The 23,307-nt window shown below is 42.3% G+C and overlaps 1 protein-coding gene across 2 annotated transcripts in view; it reads left to right on the top strand.

Annotated features, from left to right (window-relative positions):
- The window catches only part of SUDS3 (SDS3 homolog, SIN3A corepressor complex component), a 291,148-nt gene that overhangs the window by 139,374 nt on the left and 128,467 nt on the right, over positions 1 to 23,307 (top strand). Inside the window, exon 14 of one of the 2 annotated variants that reach the window (XM_060028080.1) lies at positions 13,509 to 13,713. The exons of the other annotated variant lie outside the window; for it this stretch is intronic. The gene's annotated coding sequence lies outside the window, so the exon portion shown is untranslated. Of the gene's footprint in view, positions 1 to 13,508; positions 13,714 to 23,307 lie in introns of those variants that run through there. 2 annotated transcript variants of the gene reach the window in all.

Below are 23,307 nucleotides of genomic sequence, written 5' to 3'. Positions count from 1 at the left end.
CCTAGCTTCTGATGACTGCTGGCCATCCTTGCCGTTCCTTTGGTGCGGGGCTTCACCATTCCAGTCTCTGATCCCATCTTCACGTGGCCTCCTCTCTGTGTCTCCAGTCTCCCTCTCTGGTCTCTTACAAGGACACCGGTCACTGCCTAACTCCAGGCTGATCTCATTTGGAGATCCTTAACTTAATTCCTTCTGCAAAGACTCTATTTCCAAATAAGTTCACATTCACGGGTATTGGGGGTTAGGATTTGGGGCAGAGCTGGGACTCCCACCAGAGACTGCTGAACTCCAGAGCCCACGTTTTGAAATCACGGTTCTCTGCTGTCTTCCATCAATACCTCTTTAGGTCTCAATTCCCTCCTCTCTCCAATGGGAATAACAGTCCTGGCCTCATAGGGTTGTTCTTAGGGTTCAGTGAGCTGGTTTGTCTAAAGCACTTAGCATGGTGCCAGGTACAGAGTAACTAGCAGTTGTTATTATTAAGATACGGGGAGTAAGGCCTGAATCAGGGTTCCCTCCCTCCCTCCCTCAGACTGTGTGTGTTTAGCAGGGATTGTGTCTCACTCATTTTTGTTCATTTCTTTTTTTTTTTTTTGCGGTACACGGGCCTCTCACTGCTGTGGCCTCTCCCGTTGCGGAGCACAGGCTCCGGACGCGCAGGCTCAGTGGCCATGGCTCACGGGCCCAGCCGCTCCGCGGCATGTGGGATCTTCCCGGACCGGGGCACGAACCCGTGTCCCCTGCATCGGCAGGCGGACTTTCAACCACTGCACCAGCAGGGAAGCCCTGTTCATTTCATTTTTAAACCCATGTGCAGTGAGCACTTACTATGTGCCAGGCACTTTTCTAGCTCCTAAGCATGCAGCTAAGACTAAGACACAATCCCTGTCCTCAGAGTCTAGCATTTCCCCACCAAGCCCAGAACCCATAGTAGGCCCTCAAGGAAAGCCTGTGGATGAATGACTGTGTGAATAAATGAATGCAGAGAGCAAGTGAGTCCTCCGCCTCCCCGCCCCTCCCCCCCCTCACCGCCTCCCCAAAGGTATCTATTCAGCTGTGAGAATTGCCAAGGCTGGTCCTGGGGTAATGAATTAGCACTGTCTTCCAATAAGGGTGGTTTCATCCATCTGAAGGATGAGGATAATAATATATTCTTTGCAAAACTGTTGGGTGGCTTAATCAACTAATATTTGTAAAGTGTTTCCAAAGCCACAGATGAAAAGCAAGGTAAAAACACCTGTGTTATTGGTATTGCTCACTTACTGCCCCCCGCAGCCTACCTTTTAGATGTATTTCTTGAAGCAGGAAGAGGTAGTGTCTAGTTTTAAGATAATTAAACCCAAATAAAGATAATCTACTCCTTGATTAGAGCCAAAACCCGCCCTTTCTCCTCTTTGCTGGGTCTCTCCATTTTCTTCATACTCAGGTGAGTTGCCTTGTTTTGCGAACACCTACTCTTGAGACAGTAACTTTCTGTCTTTGTATCTGTCGTTTAAGGCATGTATTTCCACCAGAGTCTTTCTGGGGCTTCTCTGGGCCTATAAAATAGTTAGAAGGGCCACAAGAGCATTTGCATAACTGTTGATTTGAATATAATTTGCATAACCTATCTTGGTCTGTGCAGTTATATCTTATTTGATTTCCAAAAGCTTTGTCATTTCTGTTTATATAATCATAAAAGTGGCAAAGATCTCAGATCTTATGAGGAACTCATTCTTCCAGAGTCGTTGGAGGGGTGGAAGAAAGGGACATTTGTTTAACATCTACCATGTGCTTACAAATGTGATGTCAGTAATTTAGTCCATGCTTCTCAAATTTGGCTGCACATTGGAATCACTAGGGAGCTAAAAAAATACTGACACCTGATCCGCACCCTCAGCGATTACAATGTAATTGCGAGTAACTGGGGTCGGGGTGGCAGCCTAGTGTCAGGAGCTTTAAAACCTCCCCAGGTGATTCTAAGATGCAGCAAAGATTGAGAACTACTTCTTTAATCATTAAAAACCCATGAACGCCCCACACACAAAATGGTGAAGGTGTGGAAACAGACTTTGAACATCCATAATATTATTAATGTTAATAGTGGATCATTTTGATACTTGGTGTGCCAGATTCTGCTAAGCACATTGATGTTTGTGTGTATTAAATTCTTGCAATGACTTTTTGAGGCAAAGATGAATATCTCCCTTTTACAGATAAACAAATTGAGGCTCAAAATGTATATAATCTGTCCAAAGCCCTCAAACTAGCAAGAGATCATTCACAGGAGGGAGATGACTGTGCTTGGGTTACGATTAGACTGTGTTGGGATTTGAATTTTGCTTCTAACCTCTGGTTGACGCAGAATCCAACTTGAGGCTCTTTGTCTTCTGTGTTCTTTTGGGCTTATCATAGTGCTGGGATCTTTAAAGGCACCTGGAAAATACAGAGGGTTGGCATGAAGCAATTGGGGCCAAGGAGTGGACTTTCCAGGCAGTGAGAAGCAAGACCTTTTGACCTGATAGATCAGTTCCTCCTCCCTTCCTGTCCCTTCCCTCCAGTATTTATAGAGCTCTGTGCCAAAGACACAAGACCGACAGGGGCTGTTATGTAGCATCCATCATATGTCAGCTAATACTGGAGCTTTGAATTAACCTGAAGAAGTTGGGCTGTGCATTTTTCTCCCTGTAAAATGAACTGAAGCTGATGCGAAGAAATAGTTTCAGCACACCAAAGGGAAGAATGGTGGCTTGTTTTTATTTATTTGGGTTTTTGGTTTTTTTTTCTTCTCACCTGGGAAGTGGCAAGAGGACAGATATTTTATCACATTCATCCAGCCAGATGTGCTCCAGAATAGTGAGTCGTTGGGTGCCATGCCATTCAAATACGAAGTTACTCATTCATTCAGGACTTGCTGAGCTCCTGCCATGTGCCTAGCACTATTCTGGATGACGGGGACATGTAACAAATGAGGCCAAGTCCCTCTGTCTGTGGCGACCTGAATGATGAGAAGAAACAATTCCTTAGGGGTGGGCAGGTGCAGAGCCCTGAGATGGGAATGTGCTTGGTGGGTTCATGGAACAGCAGGAAGGAATGTGGCTCACAGGGGCTGAAGTGGGGAGAGGGTCAGCGAGGTGTGCAGGGCCGGATCTCACAATGCCCGGGAGCCACAAGGAGGCCTCTGAATGTTCATCTGAATGAGATGGGAAGCTGTTGGACGGTTTTAAGCAGGAAAATGACGTGATCCAACTTACATTTTGGAAGGATCACTCTGGCTGCTGTGCGGAGGATAGGCCGTAGGGGGCAGGACTGGGAGCCTGGAGCTGATTTCGGAAGCGTTGATCCAGGTGAAAGATGGTGGTTTGAACCAGAGGGCAGCAGTGGACGTGATAACAAGTGGTTGCACTTGGCATCTGTTTTGAAAGTTGAGCCTACAGGACTTGCTGTGCTGTGTGAGGAAAAAAGAGGAGTTTGGGTCTCAATGGATAAAAGGTACTATCTCCTGAGATGGGAAAGACCGAAGGAGAAGCAGTTCATATTCAACTACACGTGAAAAACATCACATATTGTATCTTCTTTTTCGCAAATTCACAGTTGCAAATCAAAGGTTTTCTGATGGCCTGCAGTAAAGACATCTGCTTCACTTTGGTTAACCCAGTATTTCCCAATATGATCATGTAATTCTGTCTGTCTTTGCCCCTTGGAACATGTGGTAAGGTTCTTCAGACTTTCCTTGAATAACACCAGCGTTAGATTGTAGACGCGTGTGTGTCGGTGTGTCTACCCAGGTTGGGGAAGTGACTTGCAGGTGTGCAGTGTTCTAAATTCTGGTGAAAGTGCTGTGTGCTTCTGTTCTTTCCACCTTCAGATATTTCACCACCATCCTCTTCCACCTAACTAGTATTCCTGCCTCCAGGCTAACCGAAACGTGTCTCCACACCAAGTTAGAGAGAGCTAATAGGAAAATCGGTGCCACTCTCCCGCCTAGAACTTTAAATAGCTCCCCATTGCCTTCAGGAAGAATACCAAATGCTTTACTATGGCTTCACCATATGCTTTGCAATGTGACTTTCTGCTACCTTCTCAGCCACCTTTGCACTCTGTGTTTTATCTAAACCGAACTTTTTAAAGCTTCTTACGTTCTATGTCACCTCTGTGCTTTTGCACACTTTCTTCCCTCTACCTGGAATACTCTCCAAGCTCCTTTCTGCAGCCTTTAGTTATTATCTTGTATAACATAGCTCTGGGAGCAATCTGTTGACTTCTCATGCTTGGGCTAGGCAACTCTTCTTTGCGCTCATGGTCATGTACATTGTGAAATAATCACTATAATCAAGCTAATGTCTAGGCAATGGTATTTTGAATGTGATACCGGAAGCACAGGCAACAAAAGCCAAAACAGACAAGTGAGATTGCATCAAACTAGAAAGCTCCTGCACAGCAAAGGAAACACTCAGCAGAGTGAAAAGACAACCTACAGAATGGGAGAAACTATTTGCAAACCATGTATTGGGTAAGGTGCTAGTATTTCAGAATATGTAAGGAACTCATACAGATCAGTAGCAAAACCCCAAATCGCCCCATTAAATATGGCCAAAGGGCCCGAGTAGACATTTCTCAAAACAGACATGCAAATAACCAACAGGTGTATGAAACGGTGTTCAACATCACTAATCATCAGGGAAATGCAAATCGAAACCACAGTGAGATACCACCTCACGCCTGTTAGGATGGCTGTTATCGGGAAGACAAAAGATAACAAGTGTCGGGGAGGATGTGGTTGAACAGGGGCCTTTCTCTGTGCGCTGTTGGCCGGAGTGTAAATTGGTGCAGCCATTATGGAAAAACAGTATAGAGGTTCCTCATAAATTAAGAATAGAACTACTTTATGGTCCAGCAATCCCACTTCTGGGTACATGCCCCTAGCTTTTAATAGCATTTATCACATGAGTTTTTTTGGGGGGAGTCTCTGTTTCCCACCAAGGGTTGAGTTTCATGAAGGCTTGGCCAATTGTCTTGTTTCCATGATAACCCTAGTGCTTAGCACAATGCCTGGCACAGAGAAGTAAATGCACAGCAAATCTTTATGAGATCAATGAATAAGTGAACGCAGCTCTCTGGATCCTTAGCAAACATAATCTTCAGATAGTTTTCTATTACTCTGCTTCCTATGATCTGGGAGTCTTAAAATTGTCACAGAGCTAGAAAGAGGCTCAAAGGGTCCTAGAATCCCTCTTTCTGTCTTTAGACTGAATCCTACTCAGGATTCTTTAACAGGTGGGGAGGCTGGAGGTCACAGACAACGACCAAGATATTGATTGAATTCTGTAAACCTTTGCTGGGGATTCAGATTTCCAGGAATCTAGGAACTAGGAACTAGGACACAGTTTGTGTATGTGTAGCATACAGCTGGGGAGATAGACTCACGAAGGTCTGGGAAGAAAGTGCTACAAATGGAGGTTTTGGGAGCAATTTATGGGAACATGGAAGAGGAGAAGTTAATTTGGCCTGGAGTTGGAGATTGAAGAAGCTATAGGAGAAAAAGTGATAATTAACCTGGACTTTTAGGGATGACTAAGAATCTGCCAGCCAGGAATCTAAAGATGGGGGGATGGGGGAGGATGCTTAAAGCAGAATACGGACATGAAGGTGAGGATCTTGGTGGCATGTCTGGGGAGAGATGAGTTGTATGCCCAGAGATCCAAGATCCAAGCAGGGTTGAGACTAAGTTTATATCAGTTAGGATGCTTTGGTTTATGAGTAAAAGAAAGCCATACCGGGAGAGGTTCACATGTCAGGAAAAAATTATGTTGTGTCATGAGAACTCCGGAGGGAGGTAGTTCCAGAGTGGCTAATTCAGCAGCAGGAAAAAAAGTCAACTTTTTTCCACATTGTCATTCCAGTGAATGAATTTGAGTCTGTGTCTTCCTCTGTTGATTTATATATATATATATATATATATATATATATATAGTTTTGTTTTGTTTTGTTTTTTGTAAACGGTAAGGGAAATATTTCCCAGAAGCCCCACCCCCAGGCCCTTTGGCCAGGATTATATCACATGGCTAAGCCTAAGCAGGTCCCTGGCCAGGGACATGTGCCCACCGCAATTGACTTAGGCCAATCAGGATTTACACCTGCACCCAGGAGCGGGGAGGGTCACCTGAGGCACGTGGCTGCTCAACAGATGAGATGAATAACATCAGGGTTCTGTTAACAAGAGATGGGAAGGCAATGGGTCAGGCAGCGAATTTTGGGCACTGTGGTGACCTGTGCTCCATCCGGGGTATCAGCCACCACTCAGCTCCAGCCCAGTGTTGACACATGGGAGGGAGCCTAGTGTTACCAGAACTTGTAATTAAAAAGAAATCCAGGACTGGAGATTTTTATGTGAAGTCTTGTAATTTTTAAGTGTTGGCAACGATTAAAAAATAAACCAACCTGTTTAGTCCAAATAAAATGTTTGTGGATCAGTCATTTGGGAAAGGGAAAGATCCCTTTCACCACCATCCCAATTTTCTCCCCCTCTCCAGAAATGAACACCGTAAGCCACGCCTGTATCATTCTGGACCTTTCATTTTCTGTGAACTTACATACACTAAGTACACGTACACAGTTTTGTTTTTTGGTGTGTGTGTGTGTGTGTATGTTTAACCTCAGGGGGGATTTTCTTAGGCATATTGCTTTATGACAAGTTCTTTTCACTTAACAAGAGGTCTCAGAGATCTTTCCATGTCAGTGCATAGAGATTCATGAATGATACATGACAGAGAAAGAGAGGGAGAGAAAGCTTCATGTCAGTTATGTCCCAAAACACTGTTCCATAGTGGTGCAAGTAACATTCCTTGGCACTCCCCCGTGAAAACTCCTTCTAGTGTGAAAATTCCTTCGCGGGAATTCTTTTGTTTTGGGGTGGTGCGGTGGCTTTGTAATGCATCTATCAACGTGACTAGTATGAACTGCAATCCCCACAGTCCTTTTCTTGTGTGTTTCCAATTAGGGGGAGCCACCAGGGAGATTCTTGGGAGATCTGGAGGGCACAGGAGAGCAGCAGCCAGTTTGTAGCTCACGCGTGTTCTTGCTGATCTGCTTGATCATCTTGGGGGCAACATGAGCAGCGGCGGGGCCTGCAACGGCTCCCCCGTCAGTGCCTCTGACTCCTGGGCTGGGTGTGTGTGTTCAGCTCTGTGACTAAGGGCCCAGCTTCCTCAGGACACTCATAGCACTTCCACCAGGCGCAACAGGAATGGTCGCGGGTTTCGTGGTGTTTCAGCACATTCTTGCTCTCCCCACCTTACATCCCTCTTCCCTTTCCAACTGCCCATTCCAAGGACATCAAGCTGCAGCATTAGACGTGAAGACAACAGCCTTTCAGAGACTGTTTAATCAGCTCCCACAAGTGCATAAAGCCAATTTCCTATAACAAATCCCTTTTGTTTTACATATATTTATATATAACTATGCAGAGATATATATTTTATATGTTCTACGTAAAAATATTTTTTAAATATATGAAAATATATGTGTATATGTATGTATGTATATATGTACGTTACTATCTATCTATCTATCTCCAAGCGGTTTTGCTTCTCTGGTTGATACAAAAGGATTCCATCTGAATAACAGCAGCAGTTGCAACAACAGCAACAAGAAACACTTTGGAATGTTTTTTAACTGTCAGGACTGTGCCAGGTACTTTAGGCATACCATCTTATTTAATCCTCACAATAATTCTGTAAGCACGGGCTATTATTCCCATTTTACATACGAGGCGCACAGACTTAACGAAGTTAAGTCACTTGACTGCCATCATAGAGATGCAGAGACTGATGCCAATCTGGGTTTGTCTGACCCCAAAGCCTGGGCTTTAAACCAGAACAACGTATCGCTTCCCTTAAAAACAAGCTGTAGCCAGACTTCACACTAGGAATATAGTTTATGGCTATTCTGCACTGTGAACATTGGTGTATCCTCCAACTGCAGAGGAAGAGAGGAGAGTGTGCTTGCTTTGGAAACAGGATGTTCCTCAAAGGTAATGACGTCTTAGGGGGTCTGGTTTATAGGCAAGTGTGGCATGTTCACTGAATCTTAAAACAGGCCGCCTGCCTGGTCTCCTTCTGGAAGCCGTTCATGTTCTTGGAACAGAATGTGGTATGTGTACCACTGGTTACGCACAGGATGACTTTAGGCAGCACTGAACGTTGCATACAGTTGAATCACATAGCTATTCTTTTTTCAAATGCCTTACCTACTGATTATGGCAGGGAGACGGTATTCGTTAGGTACTAATATGTTTCTAACACCTCTCTAGTGTTGGCTAATCTACTTTTGAACAAGGAGGGAAACCAGGCCGTTGCCTGAGAGTCTCCAATGGGCAACAGTACCTTTAGAGAATTTAATAGCACTGGATATGTTGTTTTATTTTTTTGTAGTTGTTGTTAATAATGGCGAGGGATAGTCGTTTTACATTTATGTTATATGCTTGAATTTATATGTTAGAATTTTCCTAAGTCAAAAGATGTGAGTCAATTTAAGGAGATACACAATAGCGCCCATGGTTTTTGGTGAAAATTGTTAAGGTCCTTGAAAAAGGACTGAAGTCTGTGAAGCAATGGTTGGGTCAACATGGTGAGCCAACTAGTCAGGATTACTTACATTGTTCTAGTCCTGTTGGTGCATCTAGACCCAGTTCAAACCCATCATAGTGGTTGGTCAAAAAATATTTGTTGAATGAATGAATAAATCCTTTAAGAAGTCTTCTCAGCCCCTTCCAGCTATAGGGATTCCTCCCACTTGGAAACTCACAGGACTTGTACTCATTCAATAAGCATTTTTTGACACCTATTGTGTGCCTGGCACCAACAAGGCAGCAGCCAACAAGATGCCAAATATAGGTGTAATTAAATGAGTACATCATGTGACAATACTGCGATTTGTATTATAAAGTTTTTATGGTAATAGGTACTTTTCCATACGCAGGCCCTATTTTCCATATTAATTCTAACCTCAAAGCCAGGGTCCAAACGACATACTGAGAACATTAGGGAAAATAGAATGAAAGAGAAAAAAAACAAAAATGAGATAGTAATACAGCTAGAACTGCACTGTCCAACATGGTAGCCACTAGTCACATCCTGTGTGTTGCTGAGCATGTGAAATGAGGCCAGTCTGACTTGAGATTGTGCCTTAAGTGTGAATTACACACTGGGTTTCAAAGACTTAGCATGAAGAAAAGAATGTGAAATATATCATTTGTAATTCTTTATATTGTAACATGTTGAAATTATATTTGAGATATAGTGGGGCAAATTATATTTGGGATATAGTGGGGTAAATTAAATAAATTATTAAAATGATTCCAACTATTTCTTCTTAATTCTTTAATGTGGCCAGTGGAAAATTAAAATTACAGATGTGGCTGATATTGTTTCTACTGGGCAGTGCCAGTGGCTAGACTGTGTGGTCCAGGAGGGTAGACACCTGTCTCCTTGCTTCACACTGTGCTTTCAGCATCCAGCACAATGCCTAGTGCATAGCAAGTGCCCAGTAAGTTCTTATTAAACAACATTGGGCAAGTGAGTAATGCAAAAGTTTCTAGGCTTCTTCAACAATTGGTTCAGTATCCAACTCTCATTGCTATTTCTTGGACTTAACTAATTTTTTTCCTGCAAATCTTTAGGAGTTCTACTTTTTTAAAAAAGAGCTTCAGATAATGATTTAATTTGGATTTAACAAGCCAGTTATTGCAGGTCAATTAAGTGCCACTTTATGATTTAAAACCTGTTTTTGTCAGATTAACCACCACTAAATGTTTTCATCACACCCCTTGTTTGGTTAATATTATTTAAAAACTATTTTCAATTATTTAAGACATCATTTTACACCCACGGACACTTCAAAGAATTCTCTTAAAAGCAAGACCTATGTTTTTATAAAAAAGTATCTTTGGTCATTTGCAAACTGATTTATTATAGAAGAATAAGCACATGTAATTTACTAAGGAGCAAAATAACCAAAATATATTTAAGGGTTCGACAGACAGTGAATATCAGGTGAGAGCAAGCAGACAAAGTCAACTGAGCAGTGAGCTCATATCTAGGTACTTTTAAAAATAGCAGCTTTATTGAGATATAATTCACATATTATAAAGTTCACCCTTTAAAGTATACAATTCAGTGGTTTTTAGTATATTTACAGAGTTGCGCAACATCACCATTATTCATTCGAGAACATTTCTATCACTCCAAAAAGAAATCCTATACCTCTTAGCAGCCAGTCCCAGTTCCCGTCTCTCCCTATCCTCTGGTAAGCACCAGTTGACTTTTGGTCTCTATAGATTTGCCGATTTTGGACATTTCTTATAAGGAGAGTCGTATAATATGTGGGCTTTTGTGCCTGGCTTCTTTCACTTAGCTCACTGTTTTCAAGGTTTGTCTAAGTTGTAGTATATGTTAGTACTTTATTCCTTTTTATGAGTCATTAGAGAAATGCAAATCAAAACCATGAGAGATACCACTTCATATCCATTAGGATGGCCATAATTTAAAAAAAGAAAGAAAAATAACAAGTGTTGGAGAGAATGCAGAGAAATTGGAACACATACATTGCTGGCAGGGATATAAAATGGTGCAAATATTGTGGAAAACAGTTTGGCAGTTCCTCAGTATCTTATTGTTGAGTTTAATGAACAGAAGTTCTTAATTTTAATGAAGTCTAATTTATCAGTCATTTAAATTAGTGTTTTGTAGGTCCTGTTGAAAAAAATCTTTGCTTATTCTAGGTTTATCTTTCAGAAGCTTTATTTTTGTATCCTTACATTTAAGGTCTACCATCCCCCTGGAATTGATTTTATATATAGTGTGAAGCAAAATACTTTCTTTTTTCCATGTGGATTTCCACTGACTGAGCCCCAGTTTTGAAAAATAGTATCTTTCCCTACCACACTGCAATGGTCTCTTTGTCATAAATCAAGTAACCATATATTATAAGTCTGTTTCTGGACTGTATTCTCTTCTACTGATCTATTCATCTACCTTGCACCATTACCCCACTGTCTTAATTACTGTAGCTTCATTATAGTTCTTAATATCTGAAAGTATAAATCTTCCAACTTAGTTCATCATCAAGATTATCTTGGATATTCTTGGCCTTTTTTATTTCCATATACATTGTGGAATTAACTTATCAATGCAAACAAAAAGAAACCTGTTGGGATTTTGACTGAGGTTTTGTTAAAATCTATAGCTCAACTTAGAATGACTTCTTTAGAATGTTGAGTCTTCCAATCCATGAATATTATTTATTCTTGCATTTATTTAGGTCTTGTATCAGTCAGGGTCCAATGAAGAGACGGAAGCTGGACCAGTAATTTGAATAGGGAAAATTTAATATAAAAATGTGTTGACTAGTAAAAAGACGGATCATTATTTAAAAGGGTAGAAGATGACTAAGGGGTACACAGGAGCAACTACAGAAAGTTGTTACTACCCCTGGGGCCAAGAGATAGTGAATAAATAAAGATGCTTGGAAACTTAAGAGGGCCCCCATCCCCACTGCCTACGCTGAAATTCAGAGCTATTTGGAGAAGGTGTGGGCCCCATAGAAATACGCAGTCCACCAATGATGGAGAAACAGGAAGATGTGGGCCACACCTGACCTATAGGAGTGGCCTACCTCTGGGTGGCAAAGGAAGTTGCCAGAGAGCATGGGCTGAACAGCTGGTCTGCAGAACTTCTGATATGGTGGGTCAGAAGTGGTGTAATGGGTATCCCTAACTCATTCCCAACCTCATAGAGAAAATCTTCAATATTTCACCATTACATGTGGTGTTGGTGCTAGTTTTTTGTAGCTACCCTTTATCAAAAGTATCTTAGTATGCTAAGATTAAACCATAAATGGGTATTTGACTTTTTCACGTGCTTTTCTTTATCTGTTGAGATGATTCTGTATTCCCTTTTGACATTTGTTCCATAAATGTGGACAATTATAGTGATTTCTTTTCAAATGTGAAATCAACTTTGTAGTCCTGAGATAAACCAAACTTGGTCATGATCTAGCATCCTTTTTATGTGTAACTGCATTTGATTTGATAATATTTTGTTTGGGAGTTTTGCATCTGGGTCTGAGAGAGAGTTTGGACTGTACTTTTTTTTCTTATAGTTTCCTTGTCAGGTTTTGGTATCCAGGTGTTCGTATCAAGGTTATGTTGACCTTAAAAAATGAATTGAGAAATGTTTCATTTTTTTATATTTCCTAGTAGTTGTTGTGTAAGGTCAGTATTATGTCTTGTTTAAATGCTTGGAAGGATTCGATATCTGGATCTAGATATTTCTTTGTGGGAATGTTAATTACAGATTCAATTTCTTTAATAGATATAGAAGTATTCAGATGTTTTATTTCTTCTTATGTCAGTTTTGGTAAGGTGTGTTTTTCTCATTTGCATACTTCATCTACATTGTCAAGTTCTAATGGTATAAAGTTGTTTATAATCATATTGTTATCTCTTCAATGCCCATAGGATCTTGATTGGCATTTATCAATTTTATTAGCCTTTTTGAAGAACCAATTTTGGGCTTTGTTGATTTTCTCTATTGTAAGTTTGTTTTCTGTTTCATTGATTTTTTGCTTTTATCTTTGTTATTTTCTTCCTTCTACTTTGAGTTTGATTTGTTGTTCTTTTTCTAACTTCTTGAGATGGATATTTATATCATTGATTCCATCCTATCTTATTTTCTAATATATCCACTTAAAGCTGTGGGACTTCCCTGGCGGTCCAGTGGTTAAGACTCCGTGCTTACACTGCAGGGGGCACAGGTTCGATCCCTGGTTGGGGAACTAAGATCCCACATGCTGTGAGGCATGGCCAAAAAATTAAAAAAGAAAAAAAAGAAAAAAGCTGTAAGTTTTTGCCTAACTAGAGCTTTAGCTACTTACCATACTTTGTGATACGTCTTTTTTTTTTTTTATTTTTTGCGGTATGCGGGCGTCTCACAGCTCTGGCCTCTCCCGTTGCGGAGCACAGGCTCCAGACGCGCAGGCCCAGCAGCCATGGCCACGGGCCCAGCCGACCCGTGGCATGTGGGATCCTCCCGGACCGGGGCATGAACCCATGTCCCCTGCATCGGCAGGTGGACTCGCAACCACTGCGCCACAAGGGAAGCCCAGCAGTAACTATTAAATGAGCACTAACTATGTGCCACACACTACGCTGGTCACTTTACACACCTTCTCTTCAATGATCAAAACACTTTTGGAAAATAGGTATTATTATTTCTATTGTGCAGACTTGAAAATTGAGACTCGAAGAAGTAAAGAAAACTGCCTTAGGAAGCTTCAGATCTGGAATTTGAACTCCTTCCAGACTTCCATAAAGACCACTTACTTCTATGTACACTGCTCAAGGCATCAAGCTTGGAGCACAGAAGGAGCTTAGTAATGTTGTTTTCTTTTTTCAGTTTAGTGATAATATGGTGAGCTTCCCAGGAAAGAGTTGCAAAGTCTTATGGTGGGGCTTCTTTGTGTCTTGCCAGGGAATGTGAACAGTATCTCCAAATTGACCCCAAAGGCTCTGAGTCACGACAGCTTGAAAGTGTCAGGTAAGGATCACATCGGTCTCAACTGCAGGCTGTACCCCACTGTTTGCTCCAAACATTTTCTGGTTGCAAATGTTATTGATCTGACAGTTGATTTCCCGAGACGCATTAGTTCCAAGCTGGTGCAATATGAAAGTCTCCTCCTAAGGAAATTGGCCTTGTGAACAGTTATCCCCTGGGAAGATCATGCTGCACTTATTGCTTTACTAATATGGTGAAGAGGCCACAAATACAATTAGCGGGCCTGGTTGGTGATTTTCCAATAATGATGTTTGGGGCTTCTTACTGGTTTAGCCGTAATTGAGCTTAGGATGATCTGAAAATGTCTAAACTGGTGTGAAAGTCATCCTCGGCTTTTGCTCCAGTGTGGATGCTCATGACTGAGGTGGGCTGATTACACTTGGATATGCTGTCTGGGGGGATGTGGTCCTGGACGGCTGTGGCTTGTCTCTCAAATTCTGTTTCCTTTCACACTGTCACTAGTAAGGTGACAACTGCTTCATAATCTTCTACCCTCTCCCAAATCCCACCCCATCCTTGTCATTTGGAGTTTACTGTATATTTTCTAGCTCTCTTATTTCCCATACACGTATAATTTGCTCAATGTATGTTAAAGTCTTTGTTAGGATTATTAATGCTAGCTGCCACAGTAGATGAGACCTGAAATCTCAGTGGTCGAACATCTCAGAAGTTTATATTTTGCTCAGATAAAGCCTCATGTGAGTTGGCAAAGGCTCTCCTCCATCTGGTGATTCAGGGATCCAGGTTCCTTCCATCCTGTGTCATCGTCATCTCCGCACATGTCTGTTGGGAGAGAGTTCTCCCTGGATTCACTGGGTTCTTGTATGGTCTGGGCCTTCCCGGGAACGGACACTGATAAGTTTTGTTCAAGGCTGATTGAATAGCAAGCTGAAGATAGAGAAACTCTGTCTCCCAGGAGGCATTCCAAGATAAGAAATTTCTCTTCTCTTCCTGGAGGATATTTGCCTACCTTTGTAGGGCAGTAAACCTACAGCAAGCCCCATATTCCAGAGACATTTACTTACCTTCCAGGGTAAGGAATAATCTCTCTCTAGAGGGGAGAATGGGCAGGGAACCAGCAGCTTGATAGAAACTTAGCATCTCCCAAGTTCAGGGTTCTTCTCCAGTGCCATAAGCCAAGTAGAGGAGGCCAGGCTCCTCTCACTCCATGCTGCTGTCCAGTGTTGTAAACACACCTTCTTGCCTTCTCCCACCCAAACCTCTTTCACGAGGGGCTGTAATGGGTCCCAAGCAAAGCAGTTCCAGATTGCAACAGAGAATTGTAATGCGATTTATGGGTAAAGAAGGAGCCAGTTACAGCTCAGCTAATGGTGAGAGGATGCACTTGAAATTTCCTCTTTGAGTTATTAGGCCTCATTAAAATTAATACTCAACAACTGTGTGATTATCAGTGTAATTCTTCAACAATGAGTACACTGAGAGTTTGCAAATATAATGCTGTGGCAAATTCATTATTTAAAGGGTGTCTATGTTAAATCATAAAATGCAGAAGATTTCTTAGTAAGCTCATTCAAATCCACAAATGTTTTTGAGCACCTAGGCACTTGGGATACATTGCATCTGAACAAGATACTATTACTGCCTCTCAGAAGACTGTGGTTTAGTGAAGAACTACTTGCCTCCAGTACTGTGCAGTCAAATTTATTACATTAGGCTGAAAGGAATACCCATCTGTTCTTAAACCTACCCCATCCCCTGTAATATATGTTCATGATTCCTACCTAGTTTTTTCTGTAAATATTCCTTCCACTTTGCAGTCCTCTCTCTCCATCCTCTCCTTTTCTTTCTGTTTCTTTGGGATCTACAAGCTGCTTAATAACTAAGTAGGGGCTATGCTAGGCAAGACTTCTTTGGTTGGAAGTGACAGAAACCCAGTTTGAAGCAGCTAAAGTCACAAAAGGGGATGTTTAGTGAATTATATGAATGAACTGTCATTCGAGCTTCAGGCTCAGCTGGCTCCAGGGGCTCAAATGATGACATCAGGACTGTCTCTCTCTTCCCATCACTCTGTTATGTTTTCTTCTGTATTGGTCTTTTCCATTTGGTGACCCCAGCAGTTCCATTCCACACTTTTTTTTTTGCAACACACAATCTTGCAAATGAAGAAATTCTTTGTACTTAAGTTTATAAAAAATGTCTTGGATGGAATCAATCACTCTGACCAGGGGAAGGGAAATATTTTGGCCAGATCTGGGTCACAAGTTTTTATGGGCTGAGTTTTCTCTCCCTCAGATTCATATGTTGAAGTCCTAACCCCCCAGTATCTCATAATGTGACTATATTTTGGAGATAGGGTCTTTAAAGAGGTAATTAAGGTAAAATGAGGTCATATGGTTGGGCCCTAATCCAATATGACTGGTGTCCTCACAAGAAGAGGAAATTAGGACACAGATACATACAGAGGGAAGACCATGTGAAGACACAGAGAGAAGATGACCGTCTGCAAGCCAAGGAGAGAGGCCTCAGAAGATATTAACCCTGCAAAAGCCTTGATCTCAGACCTTTAGCCTCCAGAACTGTGAGAAATGTTGGTTGTTTAAGTCACCCAGTCTGTGAAGCCTTGGCAAACTAATACATAGTTTCAGCCCTGGAGTTGGGGTGAATTTATTTAGCCCCTCTTGAACCACCCTGAGCAGAGAAGGGGTGGTTACTCCAAGGAAACCCAAGGGGCTATTACTACAAGGAAGAATAATGGCCCAGTAGGGGAGAAAAATCTAGATTGTCTACCCACTGGGTCAGATTCATAATAATTTTTAGACGTTCATTATGTGTTAGGTCTTGAAAACATTTATACTTAATACAACAACCCCATGAGGTAGATACTATTATTTTCCTCATTCTACAGATTGGAAAACTGGGGCACACACAAGTTAAATGACTTACCCAAGGTCACGCAGTTAGCAAGTACCAGAGCCAAGATTTACATCCACACCTGTCAGGCTGTAGAACTGCAGCTTTGTACCGCTAGACTCTTTTGAGAGCCAATGATTGCTAGCTTCAGATGCTCTTGCTTTTCTATTCCCAAGATTGAAAAAGCTTTGACTTGAGGCATGGGAAAGATGTATGTTAACATGTTAATTAAGGAAAGTTCAGAATTCACAAGTCTATTTTCAGAACTGTTTCTGATCTGGGCAAGCCTTTGACTGATTCGAGTTAATTAGCATTACAGAACATGAAATAATTGCTGTTGTTCCTCAAAATTGAGGCCAGGAAGATACCCAGGGACCTGTAACCACCCCAGCCCTGCCCCCCTAAGTCCGAGGATCAGAACTCCAAAGCCTCAGCAAAGAGACGAGATGGAGAATTCATCAGTTTAGCTGCTCCTTTCCCTCTTCTGTGTTTACTCTGTTTTCTGTCCCATGATTAGCAAGGGAAGCCCCACACCTCTCTGAATCGGTGGGCTAAAGACTACAGTTGTGTAAAGGATCTGTCCTGAATTTTATAAATAGGATTTCCAGTTTGAACCATGTAGGCTGATATTTGAGCATTTCACTTAGGAAACAAATTCAGAAACTATCAGACCCATTCATGGTCATCGTATTTTTTCCAAGTCGTTCTAATATTTCTGTTGAAATCATCTGGTGACCCTATGCATAAATCCTGACTGTCTTTGGCAAGGCTTATTGCCTGCAAGAAAGAGCAATCCATGCAAGCTAGTTCACAAACAAAACTCAGAAGGTCTTTGTTATTGAGTATTTATCATCTGAGTCCTGGAGATGATGGAGTTGTGTAGAGACGTAAAAGTTGTCCTCCAGCTCTTTCAGTAATTATACAACATCAATTGTTAAAAATTTTAATGATTAATACTAGCATGAATCCTTTTCTACCACATCAGCTTCCTTGTGGCTTAGTCTCTCTGAAGGACCCCCTGAATTTTGAGTGCCCATCACATGTCCTGGTAGGGATTGCTGTTTCTTATAGCAAATGAGTCCTCTTATCGGAGAGAATCAGCCTCTCACTGACTGTCTGACCCTGGTGCATATGCAGTGTAATCCAACTGCAAACGTTTGATTGGAAATCTTGCCCAAAGTGCAGGATTCCATGAAGTTGATGAAACATGCTTAACAGAAAAATCGCAGACAACCCCTGGGAGTCTGGTGGTCTTAGAACAATCAGTACCGATACCCAGCCAGAACCCACAGATTCAGCCACGCTGGCTGTTGTGGTGACTGTTGATCATTCCACGCTGTCATATCGGTTATTCAGTGTTTCGAACATCCCTCCCCACAAAGAGTTAACAGTTGAAGGAAAAAAAAAAATGACAAAGAAAATGACACGGTGAGCACTTCAAAAGAGAAAGATTTAAATATCAAAAGATTCAAGAAGGCCTTAGGAAAAATTGGTGAAGCCCTTGAATATTTTTTTAAATGACCTTTTTGCTATCATGCTATGAAAACCAAAGCTGAAGTGAAGGATTTTGTCAGAAAAATTACCCCAAAAACACCCTTACTACTTAATTCACTTTCCGTTCTTCACAAGAATTCATGTGTTGTTGAAATGGTAACCTAAATTTTGTTAGGTTGATAAGCTTTAGTTTCATTTTTCAAGATAAATTTCCACCTCAATCCCTTTTTCTTCCCCCCAGTTTGCTATGTAAATTTGGGATCAGTATCGAGTCTCTTTAAATGTCTTCTACCAAGATTGACTCGCTCCTCAAGGATAGAAACAAAAAGCCACGGAGGGCAGTCCCGCCCCCCCTTTCCTCATGGAGCCGCACGGTCTTTCTCTTCCACTTCTTGCCATGACCACTCCACTCCCTGCTTCTCTCTGCACATCTGTGTTCTCTGCTCACTCACGGTGTACCTGTCAAAGCATCCATACTTTATAACATGTGTCTCCCCTTCCCGTTACATGCCTTTAGTCATAAGGATTGGTTAAGAGATGGGCATGTTGCTCAACTTGGACCCATAATGGTCAGGAGGAGGACTTTTGTTTAAAGAGTTAGGAGGATATGCACCTGAAGTTGTTGGCAGCTTGTCCTATTGAGAAATAAAGCAACCTGGAGGAGATCAGGACCAAGAGGTGGAGAGAAAATAGGTCCTGCTGACGATGTTTGAGTTGCTGGATCCCACCATGCCTGAAACTGGAAAGACTCCCTCAGACTTCCGGCCAACCTTTCTCCCTTTTGCATAAACTGGATCGAATTGGGTTTTATGTCACTTTTACCAAAAAAGGCGTAACGAACACAACATGCTTATTTGAATATGATAGTAATAATCCCTCTTAACCATTCCAAGGTACTTTTCCAGTCGTCATCCCGTCTGATTCTTTCAGCGACGCCACAATACAGACAGGGCAAGAAGGGTAACCATCTTGATGGAGATTGTTGCCAGGTTTAGGGGGCTACAGTGACGTTTTCTCAAGCACTTGGAAAACACAGGGAGTAAAGATTGCCTTCTGAGAGTTAAACCACTAAGTCAATATATTATAGATCAAAGCAGAGCAATGCAGGGTCACCTTAAAGAGACAGAATGGCTCCTAGGCCTGCAAGACTTGTCTGTCATGTGACTGAATGTGTTAACATATTTAAAGCAAGGTTGTATCCATCATGATCTGCCATGGGGGCCTAAAGGACAGAGTTGCAAATGCCCACCTTGGCAGTGTAGCCACTGCAGGTTGTCCAAGTGGAGAGGGAGTCTTGATCTTTGCAAGGCTGCATTTAGAGAAATGCTTTCAGCCACAAGTCGTATAAAAGCAGGTTGATAACTGTGGTCAATTAAAGGTGGCTGGAACTTCTTGCCACTCCTCTCATTAAGAGGCAGTGTCTCCTTCCCTTCCTCTTGAATCTGGGCTCACCCTGTGACTTACTTTGAAAAATAAAATGAAGTGGAAGTGATGCTCTGTAATTTCCAAGGCTGGGCTGCAAAAGATGTGCAACTTCTACTTTTGCACACTTGGAAGACTCCCTTTTGGGCCCCAGCTGCCATGCTGTGAGAAACCCAAGCCATACAGAGAAAGGCTGAGCTGTCAGCCAGCTGCCAGGCACGTGAGCGAGCTCCTTTGCACGTTCAGCCCAGTCGAGTTTCCAGATGATCGCAACCCCAGTCAACACCACGTGGAGAGAATAACTGCCCTGCTGAGCCCAATCAACTCACAGAATCATGAGACATAATGATGGTTGTTGTTTAAAGCCACTTAATTTTGGAGTGATTTGTAATCATGCAACGGGTAACTGAAACAACAGTGGATTAAGCAACAAAGACATTTAATGATCTTCTCTAATGGGAAGTCTGGATGTAGGAAGTTTCAGGTTTGGTGCAGCAGATCAGCAATATTATCAATGAGCCATGCGTCTAAGGTTTCCATTCCATAAACCTTAGCACATTGGCTTTTCATCTTCCTCATATTTGCAAGATGGCTACTGCAGCTCCAGGTATCACATCCATGCTTAAGCAAAAAGAAGGGGAAAGAGGTAGTACCAGTGAGCTCTTCTCTTGCCTCTGTACCTTTCACCAGGAAGGCAAATATCTTCCCAGAACCCCCTAAGATGACTTGCCATTGTGTTTCATTGGCCAGCTATGACCACCCATAGTTCTAAGGAAAGTGAGTGTATGTTTATCTAATCTCTACAGTGTGAAGCAACCATGGGAAAGAGAATTGACAATGGCCTTTTGGCAACAACCAAAAATCTCTGCCACAAGATGGATGCAAATATTGCTGCCAGTTGACTCGTACTAGTTATGATCCCATCTGAACTATCTTTTCCATGAAATGCTTGCTCCTAGCCATTTCAGTCTACTGCCACTAAACATTGTCTCTCCTTGTCCTGATTTTATTCATCAAGAAACCAGATTATTATTTATTCCCCCAGGCTGGTCTTCTTACCAGGAGAGAAAGTACTGGTTGTATAGACTTTCTGAACCAATCCCTACTGTAGTAATTTCTCTTTGCACATGAACAAGTTGTCATCTGGTTTACACATCAGTCTCAAAGTGTGGCTAATGTGAGTCTAATCCCTAGAGATGATACCATGCTGTGTGCTGAGAAAGCCAGGTTTCCATATTTGTAATGATCTGGTGCAATCACCCAACCTTCATGCTGTAACATAAATCTCTTCGGGAGACAGCTTCTGGTTCTTTCTTCTGGTGGAGACACAATCAGTGACTGAGAGAAGACATCAGGAATCACTACAGAGATGAGAATGAATGGGGCTGAGTGGCCATTTGTCATATGCTCCCCGACCTGAATACCCAGAGACCCTAGTGACTTCAGGCTGATGGAGATGGTTGATCTCACAACCCAGGTTTTATGATTCTATCCTGATTTAAAACTGTCTTGTTAACCTTAAAAGGTCAGTGTAATGGTTAAGAGCATCGGAGCAGGCTTGTCTGGCAGCTTGACCACTTATTGACTATGTGACTTTGGGAAAATGTTTTCCCCTCTCTGGGCCTCAGTTTCCTCATCTGTATAATGGAGACAATATTCAGACCTCCACCTTGCAAGGCTGCCATGAGAACTGATAGTGTGATATATGCAAAGGGCTTGGCACAGTATCTGGCTGGAGCTGGCACTCACTAAGCGAGAGCTGTTTTTATTTTTATAGACCTTGTGTCCCAACTGGAGGTCAGAAAACCTAGTCACCCATAGCCACGCTGCTTCATCCTTACAGGCCTGATTCATATATTCAGTAATTACGCAGAGTGTCAGTGGTGCACAAAACACCACACTCCCACTGAGGGGGATAAAAAAAAGAAATGTAAGACATGCTCCCTGGGCTCAGAGAAGTTGTAACGTGGTCGGAGAGGCAGTATATAAAAGCATGAAATGGTTAAGCAACCGTACCTGACACATCAAGATTCTGGAGGAGCCCTGAGTGCTTTGACAGCTGCTTTTACATCCCCTGTCCTGTCCTGGTGAAGTAGGAATAGCAGTGGACTTGGAGTCAGACAGCCTTCCCTGGACACTCCCCATCCCAGGCTGGGTTAGGGGCCACCTGTTGCCCTTGGGATATCCCCTTTGACCGTGCTTACCATGCTGAAATGTAACCATTCACTGTCCAGTCTTCCCTGTTAAGTTGGGAGCAGTGGGAGGTACTCATTCATTCATTAATGGGGCACATTTTTATTAGGTATCTGCTCTATGCCAAGCAGTGTTCTAGGCAAGGAGAACAAGACAGCCATTGCTTATATTCTTGAAGACAAGAGTCGAGTTGTGCGGAAAGATAATAAGTAAATAGTTATATACAGTGTTGGGTGGTGGTAAGTGCTGGGAAGAGATTTCAAGCAGGATCAGGGATGCTGTAGACATGGGGATGCTCCACCCACATGCCCTGACAAAGAAGGACTTGCTGGTTGGCTGTGGGGGGGTGGTCAGCAGACAGCCCGCACCTGTCAGCTCCTTCAGGGTCAGCCTGAGCTGCAGAGACACCTTGCCAAGCTCACACCTTTTCCAGGGCAACCTGCATCCAGTGACTGCGGTGGGGGGGTACATTTCAGGCTGACTCGGGACATTTTGGGGGACAATACTTGCCTGAAGAGCTCTTTGCTCGCATGGAGGAGGCTTTGTCAACCAAAACAGTTGATCTTCCCCCCTTTTCTCAACCTGCTTTCCCCTCTACACACTGTGTTTGCTTCTGGACAACCCAACATGCGACAAGGTGATGGAGCCTCAGGGCAAGGGAGGGGCTTGCGAGTTTGGATAAGGTGGTCAGGGTAGTCCTCCCTGAGAAGGTGACATTTGAGCAAAGACCACGAGGGGAGGGGGTCAATTATGCAAAGATCTGGAGGAACAGCATTCCAGGCAGAAGGAACAGCGAAAACAAAAAAACCCCAAAGTTAGCAGAAGGAAAGAAATCATAAAAATCAGATGAGAAATAAATGAAAAAGAAATGAAGGAAATGATAGCAAAGATCAATAAAACTAAAACCTGGTTCTTTGAAAAGATAAACAAAATTGATAAACCATTAGCCAGACTCATCAAGAAAAAAAAGGAGAAGACTCAAATCAATAGAATTAGAAATTAAAAAGGAACAGTAACAACTGACACTGCAGAAATACAAAGGATCATGAGAGATTACTACAAGCAACTCTATGCCAATAAACGGACGACCTGGAAGAAATGGACAAATTCTTAGAAATTCACAACCTTCCGAGACTGAACCAGGAAGAAACAGAAAATATGAGCAGACCAATCACAAGCACTGAAATTGAAACTGTGATTAAAAAACTTCCAACAAACGCCCAGGACCAGATGCCTTCACAGGCGAATTCTATCAAACATTTAGAGAAGAGTTAACAGCCATCCTTCTCAAACTCTTCCAAAATATAGCAGAGGGAGGAACACTCCCAAACTCATTCTCCGAGACCACCATCACCCTGATACCAAAACCAGACAAAGATGTCGCAAAGAAAGAAAACTACAGGCCAATATCACTGATGAACATAGATGCAAAAATCCTCAACAAAATACTAGCAAACAGAGTCCAATGGCACATTCAAAGGATCATACATCATGATCAAGTGAGGTTTATCCCAGGAATGCAAGGATTCTTCAATATACGCAAATCAATCAATGTGATACACCATACTAACAAATTGAAGGAGAAAAACCATATGATCATCTCAGTCGATGCAGAGAAAGCTTTCGACACAATTCAACACCCATTTATGATAAAAACCCTGCAGAAAGTAGGCATAGAGGGAACTTTCCTCAACATAATAAAGGCCATATATGACAAACCCACAGCCAACATCGT

The sequence above is a fragment of the Delphinus delphis genome, chromosome 13 (genome assembly GCF_949987515.2).
Source record: "Delphinus delphis chromosome 13, mDelDel1.2, whole genome shotgun sequence".
Classification (NCBI taxonomy): Eukaryota; Metazoa; Chordata; class Mammalia; order Artiodactyla; family Delphinidae; genus Delphinus; species Delphinus delphis.
The sequence above is the reverse complement of the archived record's forward strand: the minus strand, read 5'-3'. Positions and strand labels throughout refer to the sequence as shown.